We start from the raw sequence: 18,609 nt of genomic DNA on the forward strand, positions 1-18,609 counted from the left end.
TAGAAAGAGTTTGAATCTCATGTTCAAACCCAAATCACTTGTTTCAGGTAACTTTTAGAACAATAATACTATATGTTAAAGAGAAAAGTTGAGTAAAAAAGAAAGATTATTTGTTTTACAATAAAAAAATATTAAAACATAAAAATATCATGTACAATACACATTCTTCTTAAAAATTTAATTACAATTTGTTTCTATATCCAACTTCATTTTTCACCAAAAAAAATTTCCCTTTCTATATACATATAATATTTTTGTTAATTTAATATTTAGGTATATCTTGTGTTATTTTTATGTTGATTTAATTTAACATTAATTTAATTTTGCAATTATAATTAAATTATATTATTAACCTATAAATAAACACTCTTCATTGTACATCTTAATAATACATCCCAATATATAATTTCATGAATAAGCACAGAATAAGCAAATATATACATTATATGTATACCCCCGTCAAATAAATAAACAAATACATCCATGTTTACTTACATATCCTATACACACAAAGTTCTGAAAAATGCTCACCGAATAATCATAATAGGTATTATTTAGGTGAGTGAACCGTATTATACATGAATCTAAATACCTCCAAAGTAGCTTACAATAAATTAAAGTACTATAAGATATTGATCTAGGACTATACTATGGTCTATGGAGCTTGAGGCAATGATTTTCGGCATATGGGACATGTGGAGTGCAACATGAGCCATGGATCAACACAAGCTTGGTGAAAGGCATGGCCACAACCAGGAAGAACCCTCAACATCTCATTCTCTTTATAGTCGCCTAAGCATATGGTGCATCCACCCACAACACCATTTTTGTTCTTTACCTCATCGGAATATGGCATCTTAGGGTAATTCTCATAACTCGTGTCGATACGAATATCCACGTGGTGTTCCAATGTTCGATGAGATTGTGACGACGGAGGAACACCGGCTACTATGTTAAATATGTTAGGAATTCGAATTCTGCGAATGCGAAAACATGCAAAAGCTATGGTAGCAAGTAAGAAGATCAAACCTAGTATGAATGCTACGCCATATGTGAAACCACTAGCATCAAAACCATCTTTTGATTGAGAAGTGGAATTATTGGACATCTTCTTAGCTTCAGTTAATTGTTGGAGAAATTTTTGAAGTGGGATTTGGAAGAGGGAGGGATGGAAAACTTTTAATTTGTGAATTATACAATTTAATTTCTCTAAGGTATTTTATGTGTTTGCTTGGTCAACGTTTATGTCCTTTTCATGTTCGATAGGTGTATTAAATACATAATCTTGTTATCTTAGTTTTATATTTAATTTATTGGCTGGCTTTTATTGCTTTGAGGAGCTTCTTTTTGGAATAATATATAGAATATACAATTAAGTGGATAATTAACACATGACAATGACTTTATGTAAACCTATTTGCATACAATATATATTGTAAGACGATGACAATTACATGTATTGGATTTTTCTCAATTATTATAATATAAATTTAATTAGTTTTCATGCACCATTAAAAAATTGTGGATCTCGAAAGAAATATATGTAATAGTAGCTTGTTGGAACCTAAATATTTTAGAAAATGTCACAAAATTATTTTATACAATCATTTAATCATATATTATCATATTAAAAAAATATAACTAATTTTTAAGTCACCAAAAAAAATTTATTATTTAAAAAATTATCTAAACTTATAAATTTAATTAATAAAGGTATAAAAATTTATATCAAAATTAAATTTTTATAATATATATCGTCATAGAAGTTGAAGGATCTGAGTTTATATACATTTGAACATCCAAGTATCAAAATAAAAACCAACAAATACATTTGTATGTGATATGGACGGTAAAACTTAATTAAAAAGCAATAAATCAACTTTATATGTTATAATTCGGTTCTGCAGGTTATAATTTATCAAACCTCATAATTTGGATTCACACAAAGCAAGTATCGTCACGACCTAATACGATATTATTATCCTTCAATAAAAATAATTGCTAAAAATATAACTTCATCTCATGTATAAAAAAGGTAAGACATTTTATCTTCGGCAGAACTAAGACAAATATACACAATACTAACTTAAGCATTGGAGTGCCTTTTGCAGGTACACTCTCTCTTTATTCTATCCACGACGAGATATACTCTCTGGACGAGAAGCTCGGACATTTAAGCCACCAGCTTGGAATTAAGAATTACAGTTCGGAGCCAACTGTTGGGGACGAGTTACATCCAGTCCACTCATGCAAGAACAATTGGCACCCACCGTGAGGACTTGAAATAAAAACCCTATTTTTCTTAAAGGTCTCCGAAAACTACTCCCTACAACCATGGCTGACATACCACTTCCCACGCCATCCGAACTTCTTCGGATGGTAACAAAGTTATAGTAGGCCAATCAATGCATGGCAGAGGGGAATCAGCGAATGGCGACGAACCAAATAACCGAGCTGACCAATGCTTGGATTGAACACAATAATGATGAACGAGTAGAAGATGAAGAGCAGAACTCCGATCCAACACATATCTCTGAAACTCAGCCGAACGAAGAACGCCGAGAGGTTAACAAAGACAATGAACATGATAATGTTGTTGGACCATTTATTGCCGAAATCATGAGCTTCCAAATGCTCAGGAGGTTCACACTGCCAATTACCTTGACCCCTTACGACGGGTTAGGCGACCCCGGAAAGCATATCAAAAAGTTTCGATCTATAATGATAGTAAACAGTGCTTCTAACCCTATTTTTTGTCGTTGTTTTTCCATTTTTTTTAGACGATCCTGCACTTGATTGGTTTTGTTCTTTGTTTGCAGATTCAATTTCTTGTTTTCAGGAACTCGCAAAACTTTTTGAAGATCACTTTGCTGCTTCTTCCACCTGCATGATTCATATTACTTGAATACAATCAAGTAAGGCCAGAATTAAAGCCTGAAGGACTATATCACTCGTTTTACGAAAGTGGCCATCACCATTCCAGATCTTTACCCAGAAGTACACCTGCATGCCATTAAGAGCGGACTATGGGCAGAAAAATTTCAGGAAGCAATCACGATTGCCAAGCCGAAAACTCTCGCCGAGTTCCGTGAGAAAGCTAAAGGCCAGATGGAGATTGAAAAACTCCGCAATCTCGGAAGTCAGAAAAAACTCATGCTAACAAAGACGATGATAAAGCTCGAGAGAGTAAAAAGGCCTTCAAATTAACACCACGTTATCACTCGTACACGCAGTTCAACAAAAAAAAGAGACGACATAATCAAAGAGATCCTAAATTCGAAGCTCATCAAACCTCCCCAAAAAGCCGGCAATTACCAAGACCTGAAGAATGTGGATTATAACACCCTGATTCTAAACAGGATTATTCTCAGAAATTCTGTGATGAAAAAAATTTGATAAATATCTAAGAATCACCTCGTCATAAAATAATAAGACGGATTTAGACTTGATAAGTAAAAAGAATAGATAAACGCGTGTCCTAAACTTCAATATTATTTTACTCTATTTTAATTAGCAACGAGATTCGATGATTTCAAAAATTACCATACCGATTCAATTATTCTACGGAATAATGGTGCGGTATTTCTAACCCACAAACTAACCGGCAAGTGCACCGGGTCATACCAAGTAATACCTCAGGTGAGTGAGGGTCGATCCCACGGAGATTGATGGATTAAGCAACAATGGTTGATTAATTTACTTAGTTAGGCAAACAAAAAATAGTGTTGAGAGTTCAAAGACATTAAACAATAGCAAGAATATTAAGGAAAGGCAAGTAAATAAGTTGGGAATAAAATATGGAGAAACAGTTAAGGCTTCAGAGTTATCTATTTTCTGGATTGACTTTTCTTATTAATTTATTTTAATCATGCAAGATTTAATTCATGGCAAACTATATGTGACTAGACCCTAATTCCTTAGACCTTCCTAGTCTCCTCTAAAATTCATCAGCAGCCAATTCCTTGGTCAATTAATTTCAATTAGGGGGTGAAGTTCAATTCTAGTTATATGCCACAGAAATCCTAATTATCCAAATATAAAAGGATTATATGTCACGTATCCCGTTAAATTCAGATAAACTCGAAATTTAGGAGAAGTTGTTTTCAAGCTGTTGTTCAAGTAAAGAGCTTTTCCAAGTTATACATGAACTCAATTAGAAAGAGGGTCATACTTCCATTCCACCCAAATTCATAAAATAAAGAACGAAAACAATTCTTAAATATAAATCAATACATGAATTAAAATAGAAAAATAATAAAATCAATCCATACAATAGACAGAGCTCCTAACCTTAACAGTGGAGGTTTAGTTGCTCATGGTAAAGGGGAAATAAGGATTCTGATAAAAATGTATTTTGGTAGTTTGGAATGGAATAATGTTGTGTTAGAATCACCCTATTGGAATCCCCTTTTATATCAAATCCTAATTAATTTAAAATCTATCTTCTAAAACTAAAATAATATATTTTCCTATTTTTAAATAAAATAAAGTTTAAATCAGAATTAATTAAAGCAATCAGTATGTCTTCAATTGATGGATGGGGACCACTTGCTTCGTAGGGTCCACGCCTAACTTGGAGTGGGCATAACCATTCTGGTGTGAGTCTCCCTTGAGTCTCTGCTATCCTCTGGCTCTAGTATGTGTTTCTGGGCCAAAAACTGGGTCGAAACTCGGCCTGAAATCGCCCCAGCGTTTTCTGCGTTATCTGTATGTCGTGCATGTCATGCGTACGCGTCAATCACGCGTACACGTCAGTCACGCGTACGCGTCGATGGTCTTTTTCGCGTGTCACGCGTACGCGTCAGGCATGCGCACGCGTCGCTCCTCGCTGGTCAGCTCCTTGGTTTCTTCTCTTTCTCTACAGAAACTCCATCAAATTCATCTGAATGCTACCTAAAATAAACAGAATTGCACAAGACTCAAAGTAGCATCCATAGTGGCTAAAAGATAATTAATTCTTGATAAAACTTAACAAATTAAATGCAAATTCACTAGAAAAAGGTAAGAAAGATGCTCACGCATCACAACACCAAACTTGAATTGTTGCTTGTCCTCAAGCAACCAAACTAATATAGGCTTAGAATATGAATTTGCATGAGAATGAGAGTTCGATTAAGCTCATGTCTCTTCTTATAGTGGGGTTTATAACTGCAATCCTGAATAGTTTTGGCATCTCACTCTTCTTTGAATCAGAAAGATGTCAGTGTCATTCGGAATTAGAATCCGGATAATATTATGAATTCTCTGATCTTTTGTAGCTTAATTTAACTCTTGAACATAGCAATTTTTCTTTTCTTTGGTGCTTTGCACCTTGAGCCTAGCCGTGACTTTAAATGCTTTGTCTCAAGTTTTTCTTGACACAGAAACACCACAAGCACTTAACTGGGGAACTCTTTTGAGGTTCTGATTTTTCTTTCAGCTACTCCCAGACAGTGGTGCTCAAAGCCTTTGGCATACTCCGCTAATTTCAATTGATCTCAACTCTAAATGTTTTGTCTCAAGGATTACTTGACACAAGAACACTACAAGCATATAACTAGGGAAACAACTCTTTGAGCTTTTAATCATGTCTGACCTCCCTAGTCATTGATGCTTAGAGCCTTGGACCTTGCTTCTTTTTTTTTTTTGCTGTCTCTTTTGCTTCAAGGATTAAATTTCTGTTTATTTCAGAGGAGTCATAATAATTCTCTAAATTCCTGTTCCTTGTACATCAACATTCTTTGACACAAATTTAAATATGCATGGTGCGCAGAAATTGTGATTACACTTTGATTATGTAAAATTCATCGCTCTTTCTTTCCCTGGTAATGGCGCCAAAAACATGATGCCAATACCATGGTTCACAACTTCGCACAACTAACCAGCAAGTGCACTGGGTCGTCCAAGTAATACCTTACGTGAGTAAGGGTCGAATCCCACGGAGATTGTTGGTATGAAGCAAGCTATGGTCACCTTGTAAATCTCAGTCAGGCGGATATAAAATAGTAATGGGGTTTTCGAAAATAATTAATAAAATAGTGATAGAAATACTTATGTAAATCATTGGTGAGAATTTCAGATAAGCGAATAGAGATGCTTTCGTTCCTCTGAACCTCTGCTTTCCTGTTATCTTCATCCAATCAGTCTTACTCCTTTCCATGGATGGCTTTATGTAATGCATCACCATTGTCAATGGCTACTTTCGGTCTTCTCTCGAGAAAATGATCCAAATGCCCTGTCACGGCACGGCTAATCGTCTGGAGGCATCACCCTTGTCAATGGTTACATCCTATCCTCTCAGTGAACATGGTCAACGCACCCTGTCACGGCACGGCTACTCATCTGTCGGTTCTCGATCATACTGGAATAGGATTTACTATCCTTTTGCGTCTGTCACTACGTCCAGCAATCGCGAGTTTGAAGCTCGTCACAGTCATTCAATCATTGAATCCTACTCGGAATACCACAGACAACGTTTAGACTTTCCGGATTCTCTTGAATGCCGCCATCAATCTAGCTTATACCACGAAGATTCTGGTTAAGAGATCTAAGAGACACTCATTCAATCGAAAGTAGAACGGAAGTGGTTGTCAGGCACGCGTTCATGGGGAATGATGATGATTGTCACGTTCATCACATTCAGTTTGAAGTGCGAATGAATATCTTAGAAGCGAAATAAGATGAATTGAATAGAAAACAGTAGTACTTTGCATTAATCTTTGAGGAACAGCAGAGCTCCACACCTTAATCTATGGAGTATAGAAACTCTACCGTTAAAAATACATAAGTGAAAGGTCCAGGCATGGCCGAATGGCCAGCCCCTCTGATCTAAGAACCAGGCGTCAAAGATGATCCAAAGATGTCTAATACAATAGTAAAAGGTCCTATTTATAATAAACTAGTCACTAGGGTTTACAGAAGTAAGTAATTGATGCATAAATCCACTTCCGGGGCCCACTTGGTGTGTGCTTGGGCTGAGCTTGAGTGTTACACGTGTAGAGGTTATTTCTGGAGTTGAACACCAGGTTTGGATCCATTTCTGGCGTTGAACTCCAACTTTTAATCCTTTTCTGGCGCTGGACGCCAGAATTGGGTAGAGAACTGGCGTTGAACGCCAGTTTGCGTCATCTAAATTTGGGCAAAGTATGAACTATTATACATTTCTGGAAAGCCCTGGATGTCTACTTTCCAACGCAATTGGAAGTGTGTCATTTCGAGTTCTGTAGCTCCTGAAAATCTACTTTGAGTGCAGGGAGGTCAGAATCCAACAGCATCAGCAGTCCTTCTTCAACCTCTGAATCTGATTTTTGCTCAAGTCCCTCAATTTCAGCCAGAAAATACCTGAAATCACATAAAAACACACAAACTCATAGTAAAGTCCAGAAATGTGAATTTAACATAAAAACTAATGAAAACGTCCCTAAAAGTAACTAGATCCTACTAAAAACATACTAAAAACAATGCCAAAAAGCGTATAAATTATCCGCTCATCACAACACCAAACTTAAATTGTTGCTTGTCCCCAAGCAACTGAAAATAAAATAGGATAAAAAGAATAGAATATACTATAAATTCCAAACTATCAATGAAACATAGCTTCAATCAGATGAGCGGGACTTGTAGCTTTTTTCCTCTTGAATAGTTTTGGCATCTCACTTTATCCATTGAGGTTTAGAATGATTGGCATCTATAGGAACTCAAAGTTCAGATAGTGTTATTGATTCTCCTAGTTCAGTATGATGATTCTTGAACACAGCTATTTTATGAGTCTTGGCCGTGGCCCTAAGCACTTTGTTTTCCAGTATTACCACCGGATACATAAATGCCACAGACACATAATTGGGTGAACCTTTTCAGATTGTGACTCAGCTTTGCTAAAGTCCCCAATTAGAGGTGTCCAGGGTTCTTAAGCACACTCTTCTTTTGCTTTGGACCTTGACTTTAACCGCTCAGTCTCAAGTTTTCAATTGACACCTACACGCCACAAGCACATGGTTAGGGACAGCTTGGTTTAGCCGCTTAGGCCAGGATTTTATTCTTTTAGGCCCTCCTATCCACTGATGCTCAAAGCCTTGGGATCCTTTTTTATTTGCCCTTGCCTTTTGGTTTTAAGGGTTATTGGCTTTTTACTCTTGCCTCTTGGTTTTAAGAGATTTTGGCTTTTTCTGCTTGCTTTTTCTTTTTCTTTCTATTTTTTTTCGCCTATTTTTTTTTCTGCAAGCTTTGTTCTTTGCTGCTTTTTCTTGCTTCAAGAATCATTTTTATGATTTTTCAGATTATCAAATAACATGTTTCCTAGTCATCATTCTTTCAAGAGCCAACATATTTAACATTCTTAAACAACAACTTCAAAAGACACATGCACTGTTCAAGCATACATTCAGAAAACAAGAAGCATTGTCACCACATCAATATAATTAAGCTAAGTTCAAGGATAAATTCGAAACTCATGTACTTCTTGTTCTTTTGAATTAAAACATTTTTCATTTAAGAAAGGTGATGGGTTCATAGGACATTCATATCTTTAAGGCATAGTTACTAACTACTAATGATCATGTAATGAAGACACAAACATGGATAAGCACTTAACAGAGAAAACGAAAAATAGAAGAAATAAGAACAAGGAATGAATCCACCTTAGTGATGGTGGCATTTCCTTCTTGAGGAACCAATGATGTCCTTGAGCTCTTCTATGTCTCTTCATTGTCTTTGTTGCTCCTCCCTCATTGCTTTTTGATCTTCTCTTATTTCATGAAGGATGATGGAGTGCTCTTGATGTTTCACCCTTAGTTGTCCCATGTTGGAACTTAATTCTCCTAGGGAGGTGTTGATTTGCTCCCAATAGTTTTGTGGAGGAAGATGCATCCCCTGAGGTATCTCAGGGATCTCTTGATTTGCAGCCACATGTTCTACCACTGAGCTATAGACCCTTGAGATGAATCTTTCCATCTCCCATGACTCGGAGGTGGAAGCCTTTGTCTTCCCTTCCCCTTTTCTAGAGGTTTCTCCGGTCTTAGGTGCCATCAATGGTAATGGAAAAACAAAAAAAAGCTATGCTTTTACCACACCAAACTTAGAATGTTGCTCGCCCTCGAGCAAAAGAAGAAAGAATAGAAGAAGAAGAAGAAGAAGATATGGAGGAGATGGAGGGATGTGTGTATGAATGTGAGTGGTGAATAGAAAACAGAAGGGATGATCATGAATGGAGAGAGGGAGGGTGAGGTGGGTGGGGATCCTGTGAGATTCACATATCCTGAGATGATCCTGTGGGGTCCACAGATCCTGAGGTGTTCAAGGATTTACAACCTTGCACCAAATTAGGCATGTAAAATGTCCTTGCACACAACTCTGGGCGTTCAGCGCCAGGTTGGTGCCCATTTTGGGCGTTCAACGCCCATTTGTTGCCCATTTCTGGCGTTGAACGCCAGAACCATGCTTGTTCTGGGCGTTCAGCGCCAGCTCTCCTCCAGGGTGCAGTTCTGGCGTCCAGCGCCCAGATGCTGCCCATTTTGGGCGTTCAGCGCCCAGACACTGCCCATTTTGGGCGTTCAGCGCCAGAACCATGCTCTGTTTTGGCGTTGAACGCCAGACAGGTGCTTCCTCCAGGGTGTGATTTTTCTTCTGCTGTTTTTGATTCCGTTTTCAATTTTTATTTTTATTTTGTGACTCCACATGATCATGAACCTACAAAGACATATAACTAAGAAAAATATAGTTAGATAAATAAAAATTGGGTTGCCTCCCAACAAGCGCTTCTTTAATGTCAATAGCTTGACAGTGGACTCTCATGGAGCCTCACAGATGTGCAAAGCTTTGTTGAGACTCTCCAACACCAAACTTAGAGTTTGGATATGGGAGTTCAACACCAAACTTAGAGTTTGACTGTGGGGGCTTTGGTTGACTCTGCTTTGAGAGAAGCTTTTTCTGCTTCCTCTCCATGGATGCAGAGAGAGATCCTTGAGTTGTAAACACAAGGTTGTCCTTATTTAATTGAAGGATCAATTCTCCTCTGTCCACATCAATCACAGCTCTTGCTGTGGCTAGGAAAGGTCTTCCTAGGATGATGGATTCATCCTCTTCCTTTCCAGTATCCAGGACTATGAAATCAGCAGGGATGTAAAGACCTTCAACCTTTACTAACACGTCCTCTACTTGTCCACAAGCCTGTTTTCTGGAATCATTTACCATCTCTAATGAGATTTTAGCAGCTTGCACCCCATAGATTCCCAACTTCTCTATTACAGAGAGGGGCATGAGGTTTATCCCTGAACCAAGGTCACATAGAGCCTTAAAGATCATGGTGCCTATGGTACAAGGTATTATGAACTTTCCAGGATCCTGTCTCTTCTGAGGCAATGTCAGTTGATCCAGATCACTTAGTTCATTGGTGAACAAGGGAGGTTCATCTTCCCAAGTTTCAATGCCAAATAATTTGGCATTCAGCTTCATGATTGCACCAAGAAACTTGGCAGCTTGCTCTTCAGTAACATCCTCATTCTCTTCAGAAGAGGAATACTCATCAGAGCTCATGAAGGGCATAAGGAGGTTCAATGGAATCTCTATGGTCTCTAGATGAGTCTCAGATTCCTTTGGTTCCTCAGAGGGAAGCTCTTTATTGATCACTGGACGTCCTAGGAGGTCTTCCTCCTTGGGATTCACGTCCTCTCCTTCCCTTACAGGTTCGGCCATGATGCTTATGTCAATGGCCTTGCACTCTCCTTTTGGATTCTCTTCTGTATTGCTTGGGAGAGTACTAGGAGGGATTTCAGTGATCCTTTTACTCAGCTGGCCCACTTGTGCTTCCAAATTTTTAATGGAAGACCTTGTTTCATTCATGAAACTCACAGTGGCCTTAGATAGATCAGAGACTAAATTTGCTAAGCTAGATGGATTCTGCTCAAAATTCTCTGTCTGTTGCTGAGTGGATGATGAAAAAGGTTTATTATTGTTGAACCTGTTTCTTCCACCATTATTAAAGCCTTGTTGAGGCTTTTGATCCTTCCATGAGAAATTTAGATGATTTCTCCATGATGAGTTATAGGTATTTCCATAAGGTTCACCTAAGTAATTCACCTCTGCTATTGCAGGGTTCTCAGGATCATAAGCTTCTTCTTCAGAAGATGCCTCTTGAGTACTGTTGGATGCAGCTTGCATTCCATTCAAACTCTGGGAAATCATATTGACTTGCTGAGTCAATATTTTGTTCTGAGCCAATATGGCATTCAGAGTATCAACTTCAAGAACTCCCTTCTTCATAGGTGTCCCATTACTCACAGGATTCCTCTCAGAAGTGTACATAAACTGGTTATTAGCAACCATGTCAATGAGTTCTTAAGCTTCTACAAGCGTTTTCTTTAGGTGAATGGATCCACCTGCAGAAGTATCCAATGACATCTTTGATATCTCAGATAAACCATCATAGAAGATATCCAGGATGGTCCATTCTGAAAGCATGTCAGAAGGACACTTTTTGGTCAGCTGCTTGTATCTTTCCCAAGCTTCATAGAGGGATTCACCTTCTTTTTGTCTGAAGGTTTGAACATCCACTCTAAGCTTGCTCAGCTTTTGAGGAGGAAAGAACTTGGCTAAGAAAGCCGTGACCAGCTTATCCCAAGAGTTCAGGCTGTCTCTGGGTTGAGAGTCCAACCAGATTCTAGCTCTGTCTCTTATAGCAAATGGGAAAAGCATGAGCCTGTAGACTTCAGGATCTACTCCATTAGTCTTAACAGTATCACAGATCTGCAAGAATTCAGTTAAGAACTGAAAAGGATCTTCAGATGGAAGTCCATGAAACTTGCAGTTCTGCTGCATCAGAGAAACTAGCTGAGGTTTCAGCTCAAAATTGTTTGCTCCAATGGTAGGGATGGAGATGCTTCTTCCATGTAAATTGGAATTAGGTGCAGTAAAGTCACCAAGCATTCTCCTTGCATTATTGTTGTTGGGTTTGGCTGCCATCTCCTTTACTTGTTCGAAATTTTCAATAAGGCTTTCTCTGGATTGTTGTAATTTAGCTTCTCTTAGTTTCCTTTTCAGAGTCCTTTCAGGTTCTGGATCAGCTTCAACAAGAATGCCTTTTTCTCTGTCCCTGCTCATAAGAAAGAGAAGAGAAAAAAGAAAAGAAGAGGAATCCTCTATGTCACAGTAAAGAGGTTCCTTATTGTTAGTAGAAGAAGAAAAGGAATAGGGGTGAAGAAGAATGAAGAATCCAAACACAAGGGTAAGGATAGGAGCAGTGATGTGAGATGAAGAGAAGTGTTAGTAGATGAATGAATAATTAGAAGGAGATGAGGGAGAAGAATTTTCGAAAATTATTTTTGAAAAAAGGTTAGTGATTTTCGAAAATAGTTTTTGAAAAAGGTTAGTAATTTTCGAAAATTAAAATAAAAAATTAAATTATTAGTTAATTAAAAAGAAATTTTGAAAAAGGGGGGAGATATTTTCGAAAATTAGAGAGAGAGTGTTAGTTAGGTGGTTTTGAAAAAGATAAGAAACAAACAAAAAGTTAGTTAGTTAGTTGAAACAAATTTTGAAAAGATATTTTGAAAAGATAAGAAGATAGGAAGTTAGAAAAGGTATTTTAGAATCATATTTTGAAAAAGATAAGATAGGGAAGATATTTTTGAAAAGCTATGATTGAAATTAGTTTTGAAAAAGATTTGATTTTTAAAATCACAATTAATGACTTGATTCACAAGAAATCACAAGATATGATTCTAGAACTTAAAGTTTGAATCTTTCTTAACAAGCAAGTAACAAACTTGAAATTTTTGAATCAAAACATTAATTGTTATTGTTATTTTCGAAAATTTGATATAAAAATAAAAAAAATATTTTTGAAAAATATTTTTGGAATTTTCAAAAATAACTAAGAAAAATGAAAAAGATTTGATTTTTTTTTAAAAAAAGATTTTTGAAAAAGATAGGATTTTTAAAATTGAAAATTTGATTTGACTCATAAAAACAACTAGATTTTAAAAATTTTTGAAAAAGTCAAATCTAATTTTCGAATTTATGAGAGATAAAAAGGGAAAGATATTTTTTTTTATTTTTGAATTTTTTAATGATGAGAGAGAAAAACAAGAAAAATGATGCAATGCATGAAATTTTTAGATTAAAACAATGAATGCATGCAAGAATGCTATGAATGTCAAGATGAACACCAAGAACACTTTGAATGTCAAGATGAACACCAAGAACATATTTTTGAAAAATTTTTAATGCAAGGAAAACATGCAAGACACCAAACTTAGAATTCTTTAATGCTTAGACACTAAGAATTCAAGAATGCATATGAAAAACAAGAAAAGATACAAAACATGCAAATGCAAAGATCAAACAAGAAGACTTACCAAGAACAACTTGAAGATCATGAAGAACACTATGAATACATGAGAATTTTCGAAAAATGCAAGATGCACATGCAATTGACACCAAACTTATAACATGACTCAAGACTCAAACAAGAACACAAAAATATTTTTGATTTTTATGATTTTCTAAATTTTTTTGGTATTTTTCGAAAATTAGTGTGAAAGAAAAATAAGGATTCCAAAATTTTTAATATGAATTCCAGGAATCTTATGCTCTTTAATCTAAAGCTCCAATCAAAGGGTCAGGCATGGCTTAATAGCCAGCCAAGCTTTAGTATGCTATCACTTGCATCAGCTAATTTGCTAAGAAAGACAAAGAAGCTCTTCTCTTGAGTATAAGTGAAACCTCAGTCCAAAAGAATTTGGACATGGCTTTACAGCCAGCCAGGCTTCAACATGCTTTATGAAACACTAGAATTCATTCTTAAAAATTCTGAAGAAGAATATATTTTTTTTGGAAACATTTTTTTTCGAAAACAAAGGAGAAATTTTTGAAAGATTTTTGAAAATTTTTTGAAAAGAAAACAAAAAAGAAAATTACCTAATCTGAGCAACAAGATGAACCGTTAGTTGTCCAAACTCGAACAATCCCCGACAAAGGCGCCAAAAACTTGATGCGCAGAAATTGTGATTACACTTTGATTATGTAAAATTCATCGCTCTTTCTTTCCCTGGTAATGGCGCCAAAAACATGATGCCAATACCATGGTTCACAACTTCGCACAACTAACCAGCAAGTGCACTAGGTCGTCCAAGTAATACCTTACGTGAGTAAGGGTCGAATCCCACGGAGATTGTTGGTATGAAGCAAGCTATGGTCACCTTGTAAATCTCAGTCAGGCGGATATAAAATAGTAATGGGGTTTTCGAAAATAATTAATAAAATAGTGATAGAAATACTTATGTAAATCATTGGTGAGAATTTCAGATAAGCGAATAGAGATGCTTTCGTTCCTCTGAACCTCTGCTTTCCTGCTATCTTCATCCAATCAGTCTTACTCCTTTCCATGGCTGGCTTTATGTAATGCATCACCATTGTCAATGGCTACTTTCGGTCTTCTCTCGGGAAAATGATCCAAATGCCCTGTCACGGCACGGCTAATCGTCTGGAGGCATCATCCTTGTCAATGGTTACATCCTATCCTCTCAGTGAACATGGTCAACGCACCCTGTCACGACACGGCTACTCATCTGTCGGTTCTCGATCATACTGGAATAGGATTTACTATCCTTTTGCGTCTGTCACTACGCCCAGCAATCGCGAGTTTGAAGCTCGTCACAGTCATTCAATCATTGAATCCTACTCGGAATACCACAGACAAGGTTTAGACTTTCCGGATTCTCTTGAATGCCGCCATCAATCTAGCTTATACCACGAAGATTCTGGTTAAGAGATCTAAGAGACACTCATTCAATCGAAAGTAGAACGGAAGTGGTTGTCAGGCACGCGTTCATGGGGAATGATGATGATTGTCACGTTCATCACATTCAGGTTGAAGTGCGAATGAATATCTTAGAAGCGAAATAAGATGAATTGAATAGAAAACAGTAGTACTTTGCATTAATCTTTGAGGAACAGCAGAGCTCCACACCTTAATCTATGGAGTATAGAAACTCTACCGTTAAAAATACATAAGTGAAAGGTCCAGGCATGGCCGAATGGCCAGCCCCTCTGATCTAAGAACCAGGCGTCAAAGATGATCCAAAGATGTCTAATACAATAGTAAAAGGTCCTATTTATAATAAACTAGTCACTAGGGTTTACAGAAGTAAGTAATTGATGCATAAATCCACTTCCGGGGCCCACTTGGTGTGTGCTTGGGCTGAGCTTGAGTGTTACACGTGTAGAGGTCATTTCTGGAGTTGAACGCCAGGTTTGGATCCATTTCTGGCGTTGAACTCCAACTTTTAATCTTTTTCTGGCGCTGGACGCCAGAATTGGGCAGAGAACTGGCGTTGAACGCCAGTTTGCATCGTCTAAACTTGGGCAAAGTATGGACTATTATACATTGATGGAAAGCCCTGTATGTCTACTTTCCAACGCAATTGAAAGCGCGCCATTTCGAGTTCCGTAGCTCCAGAAAATCCACTTTGAGTGCAGAGAGGTCAGAATCCAACAGCATCAGCAGTCCTTCTTCAACCTCTGAATCTGATTTTTGCTCAAGTCCCTCAATTTCAGCCAGAAAATACATGAAATCACAGAAAAACACACAAACTCATAGTAAAGTCCAGAAATGTGAATTTAACATAAAAACTAATGAAAACGTCCCTAAAAGTAACTAGATCCTACTAAAAACATACTAAAAATAATGCCAAAAAGCGTATAAATTATCCGCTCATCAATGCACTGTTCATGTCATGCATTCAGAGTTACAAAAAATACCACCACATTTAAGTGAATAAGACTACTCTTCAATATAACTCAATTTCTCATGCAATATATCACTTCTTTTTCTTTTTAGATTCAAGTTCAGTGAGCGGTACAGGAGACAAATAATAGAATGAAACTAATTCTAAGAACTAAAAGTACTAAAGATCATGCAAACAATCAAAGCAACAGAAAACAAAAAACAACAAAATAAGAACGAAAGAGAAATAAAATGAAAGGAACTCAACCACCTTAGTTATGCTAGTGGCCATCTCATTCCTCCATGAAGAATGTTATCTTCCTTTGGTGCTATTAAAATAAGCAGAAAAGCCATAAGCGAAGCGACAACACCAAACTTAAAGGTTTGCTTGTCCTCAAACAAAGAAGAACTGAAAACAAAAACAAATAGTAAGATGAAAGAAGAATAGAAGGATAAAAGAACAAGAGAGAATTAGGATTGGGGGGTAGATGATTTGAAATCGGGCGTTGAGGAGGGTAAATTGGGCGTCGCATGCGACATGTATGCGTAAGGCACGCGTACGCGTGGATTTGGTTTGTGCGAATTGCGCGAAGGCGACCGCGCACACACACAACTCTCTGCTCGCGTGGCCTGGAAATCAAAATTTCAGATGATGTGTGCGCGTCATACACGCGCACGCGTGGATGGCCATTTGGGGGAAGGACGCGCACGCGTCAGGGACGCGTACACGTGATCAACTTTGTGCTCTAGCACAATTCCAGCCCCAAGCCATCACAACTCTCTACCCAAACACTTTTTACATCGATTTTACTTATCCACGCATGCGCGTGCTTGACGCGTCCGCGTGGAATGCCAAAATCGTAAATAACGCGCATGCTTCAGGGACGCGGACGCGTGACCATGTTAATGTGCAAGGCACACTTCCTGTACCACTCCCGCGCAACTCTCTGTAACTTTTATTTATATTTTTCTCGCACCCACATATGACGTGTACGCATCAGCGACGCTTGCGCGTCGGGTGCTTTTTTTTGTGTGTGTGTCGCCTGAAGTGTTCGGTTCCTGTGATAAAATAGCTGCATGATTAGAAAACAGTAAAAACTCAATAAAAATCAAATAAGTAATGAAACTACTAATACAAAAAATAAATAAGGATACGAAGTTATCGGGTTACCTCCCGACAAGCGCTTCTTTATCGTCACTAGCTTGACGGTTAGTTCTGCTAAGTCAGCAGATGAGCAGACCTCTGGCGATCAATCTCGCCTCCCAGATAGTAATTCAACCTCTGGCCATTCACTGTAAATTTCCTGTCAGAATTCTCTTCCTGTATTTCCACATAACCATATGGTGAAGCTCTGGTAACTACAAATGGTCCTGACCACCGGGATTTCAGCTTCCCGGGAAAGAGTTTGAGCCTTGAATTATACAAAAGTGCTCTCTGTCCTGGCTCAAAGACTCTGATGGCAATCTTCTTGTCATGCAGTAACTTGGTTCTCTCCTTATAGAGCTTGGCATTCTCATAGGCAGAATATCTGAATTCATCAAGCTCATTCAACTGAAGCATTCGCTTGATTCCTGCAGCTTCTGAATCAAGATTCAGATATCAGATTGCCCAGTAAGCTTTATGCTCCAGCTCAACTGGCAAGTGACAGGCTTTGCCATAGACCAGCTGATAAGCGGACATGCCTATAGGAGTCTTGTAAGCTGTCTGGTATGCCCAGAGAGCATCATCAAGCTTCCTAGACGAGTCCTTTCTTGAAATAATGACGGTCTTCTCTAAAATCCGCTTGAGTTCCCTGTTGGAAACTTCAATCTGTCCACTTGTCTGAGGGTGATAGGGGGTTGCCACTTTATGACATACTCCATATCTCTGCAGAAGAGAGTCCAGCTGTCTGTTACAGAAGTGACTTCCTCCATCACTAATGAGTGTCCTTGGGACACCAAACCGGCTAAAGATATATCTCTGAAGAAAACTCATTACCACCTTTGCATCATTGGTGGGCAGAGCCACAGCTTTCACCCACTTGGACACATAATCAACTGCCACTAGAATATAGTTGTTTGAATGTGAGGGTGGGAAAGGTCCCATGAAGTCAATACCCCACACATCAAACGACTCAACCTCAAAAATCCCCTGCTGTGGCATTTCATGGTTGGCAGGGAGATTTGTGGCTTTTTCACATCTATCACAGTGCTTCACAAATGCTCTTGAGTCTCTGAATAGAGTCGGCCAGTAAAACCCACTCTGAAGGACCTTTGTAGCTGTCCTTTCACCACCAAAGTGGCCTCCATACTCAGAATCATGACAGTGCCAAAGAATCTGCTGTTTTTCTTCATCTGGGACACATCTCCGAATGATACCATCTGAACACCTTTTAAAAAGGTATGGTTCCTCCCAAATGTAGTACTTTGCATCAGTCAATAGCTTCTTCACTTGTTGCCTACTATACTCCCTTGGAATAAAATTCATGGCCTTATAATTTGCAATGTCTACAAACCATGGAGCCTGCTGAATGAGGAACAACTGCTCATCCGAAAATGTCTCAGTCACAGCTGTGGGTGGTTGTACTCCTACTTCAGGCTATATTCTGGAGAGATGGTCAGCTACTTGATTTTCTAGACCCTTTTCTGTCTTTTATCTCAATATCAAACTCTTGAAGGAGTAACACCCATCTGATTAATCTTGGTTTAGAATTCTGCTTGGTTAGAAGGTACTTCAAAACAACATGATCAGTATAAATAATAACCTTAGAACCAAGTAAATAGGACCTAAACTTATCAATAACATACACAACAGCTAATAATTCCTTTTCTGTAGTTGTGTAATTCTTTTGGGCATCATTTAGCACATGACTGGCATAGTAAATGACATGTACAAGCTTACCATGTCTCTGTCCTAAAATAGCTCCTATAGC

At 37.8% G+C, this 18,609-nt stretch overlaps 1 non-coding gene across 1 annotated transcript; it reads right to left on the reverse strand.

Moving 5' to 3' along the window:
- Positions 1–386: 386 nt before the first annotated feature.
- Positions 387–1,256, reverse strand: LOC112776885 (uncharacterized). The gene is made up of 2 exons (XR_011877265.1): positions 1,030–1,256; positions 387–948 (listed from the first exon to the last, which is right to left on the reverse strand). It is a non-coding gene; the product is annotated as an uncharacterized protein (transcript).
- Between the last annotated feature and the right edge of the window lie 17,353 nt (positions 1,257–18,609).

This window comes from Arachis hypogaea, chromosome 19 (genome assembly GCF_003086295.3).
Source record: "Arachis hypogaea cultivar Tifrunner chromosome 19, arahy.Tifrunner.gnm2.J5K5, whole genome shotgun sequence".
NCBI lineage: Eukaryota > Viridiplantae > Streptophyta > Magnoliopsida > Fabales > Fabaceae > Arachis > Arachis hypogaea.